This window comes from Chiloscyllium plagiosum, chromosome 40 (genome assembly GCF_004010195.1).
Source record: "Chiloscyllium plagiosum isolate BGI_BamShark_2017 chromosome 40, ASM401019v2, whole genome shotgun sequence".
NCBI lineage: Eukaryota > Metazoa > Chordata > Chondrichthyes > Orectolobiformes > Hemiscylliidae > Chiloscyllium > Chiloscyllium plagiosum.
In genome coordinates, this window is record NC_057749.1 from 19,557,984 (window position 1) to 19,560,591 (window position 2,608).

Below are 2,608 nucleotides of genomic sequence, written 5' to 3' on the forward strand. Positions count from 1 at the left end.
TGTGAGGTGCTGCATTTTGGGAAAGCAAATCTTAGCAGGACTTATACACTTAATGGTAAGGTCTTAGGGAGTGTTGCTGAACAAAGATACCTTGGAGTGCAGGTTTATAGCTCCTTGAAAGTGGAGTTGCAGGTAGATAGGATAGTGAAGAATGCATTTGGTATGCTTTCTTTTATTGGTCAGTGTATTGAATACAGGAGTTGGGAGGTCATGTTGTGGCAGTACAGGACATTGGTCCGGCCACAGTTGGGATATTGCGTGCAGTTCTGGTCTCCTTCCTATCAGAAGGATATTGTGAAACTTGAAAGGGTTCAGAAAAGATTTACAAGGATATTGCCAGGGTTGGAGGATTTGAGCTATAGGGAGAGGCTGAACAGGCTTGGGCTGTTTTCCCTGGAGTGTCGGAGGTTGAGGGGTGACCTTATAGAGGTTTACCAAAATCATGAGGGGCATGGATAGGATAAATAGACAAAATCTTATCCTGGGGTGGGGGAGTCCAGAACTTGAGGGCATAGATTTAGGGTGAGAGGGGAAAGATATAAAACAGACCGAAGGGACAACTGTTTCACGCAGAAGTGGTACGTGAATGGAATGAGCTGCCAGAGGAAGTGATGGAGGCTGGTACAATTGCAACATTCAAAAGGCATTTGGATGGGTATATGAATAAGAAGGTAAAAACAAGGACTGCAGATGCTGGAAACCAGAGTCCAGATTAGAGTGGTTCTGGAAAGGCTTAGCAGATCAGGCAGCATCTGAGGAGCAGGAAAATCGATGTTTCAGGCAAAAGTCCTTCAGGGTGTCTGCAGAATGGAGAGATAAACGAGAGGAGGGTGGGGGTGGCAAGAAAGTAGTATAGAGTACAATAGGTGAATGGTGGTGGGATGGAGGCGATAGGTCAGAGAGGAGGGTGCATTGGATATGTGGGAAGGAAGATCGGCAGGTAGGACAGATCATGAGGGCAGTGCTGAGCTGGAAGGTTGGAGCTGGGTGAGGTGGGGAAGGGGAAATGAGGAAACTGGTGAAATCCACATTGATGCCATAGAGTTGAAGTGTTCCAAGGCGGAAGATGAGGCATTCTTCCTCCAGGCGTCGGGTGGTGAGGGAGCGACGGTGGAGGAGGTCTAGGACCTGCATGTCCTCGGCAGAGCGGAAGGGGAAGTTGAAATGTTGGGCCACAGGGTGGTGGGTTTGATTGGTGCGGGCGTCCCAGAGATGTGCCCTAAAGCGCTCTGCTAGGAGACATCCAGTCTTCCCAATATAGAGGAGACCACATCGGGAGCAACGGATACGATCAATTATATTGGTGGATGCGCAGGTAAAACTTTGATGGATGTGGAAGGCTCCTTTGGGGCCTTGGATGGTGGTGAGGGAGGAGGTGTGGGCACAGGTTTTGCAAGTCCTGCGGTGGCGGGGGAGGGTGCCAGGAATGGAGGATGGGTTGTTGGGGCGCGTGGACGTGACCAGGTAGTCAAGGAGGGAATGGTCTTTGCGGAAAGTGGAAATGGGTGGGGAGGGAAATATATCCCTGGTGGTGGGGTTCGTTTGGAGGTGGCAGAAATGTCTTCGGATGATGTGGTTTATGTGAAGGTTGGTAGAGTGGAAGGTGAGCACCAAGGGGGTTCTGTCCTTGTCAAGTCGGTCGTCATTAATGGAGATGGAGTGGTCCAGGAAGGGGAGGGAGGTGTCAGAGATGGTCCAGGTGAATTTAAGGTAGGGGTGGAATATATTGGTGAAGTTGATGAATTGCTCAACCTCCTCGCGGGAGCACGAGGTGGTGCCAATGCAATCATCAATGTCGCGGAGGAAGAGATGGGAAGTGGTGCCGGTGTAACTACGGAAGATGGACTGTTCTACGTAGCCAACAAAGAGACAGGCATTGCTGGGGCCCATACGGGTTCCCATGGCTACCCCTTTGGTCTCAAGGAAGTGGGAGGATTCGAAGGAGAAATTGTTAAGGGTGAGGACCAGTTCAGCCAAACAAATGAGAGTGTTGGTGGAGGGGTACTGTTGGGGACCTCGGGAGAGGAAGAAATGGAGGGCTTGGAGGCTCTGGTCATGGCGGATGGAGGTATAGAGGGATTGGATATCCATGGTGAAGATGAGTGAAGGGTTTGGAGGGATATGGGTTGGGTGCTGGCAGGTGGGACTAGATTGGGTTGGGATATCTGGTCAGCATGGATGGGTTGGACCAAAGGGTCTGTTTCCATGCTGTACATCTCTATGACTCTATAATATAGGCAATGAACCATTTGTAAGCAATTTTCAGACAGTTTATTGTGTTTGTTAAGCAGCATTTTAGGTAAGATACATTCATTAATTAGACAAAGAAAATATCCAACTGCGACAATTCACTGATACCAAAGGACACACAGGCTGTTGGAATGAATGTGTTGTGTTTTGTTGAAGTTGTGAAGGCAGCATCTTGCTCTCTAGTCAAAGTTTTGGGAACTCTTCCCTTGATCTTCCTCTTCCTTTCCTAGTCCATTTTCTATCTAAAGAAGACACCTCCCTGACAAGAACTACTGCCTATAAGGCCACCTGATGAGGACTGCTGTCTAACACTAAGCACTGGCTGATTTTCCCTATTTCTCAGGGCTGGTAGCTTACA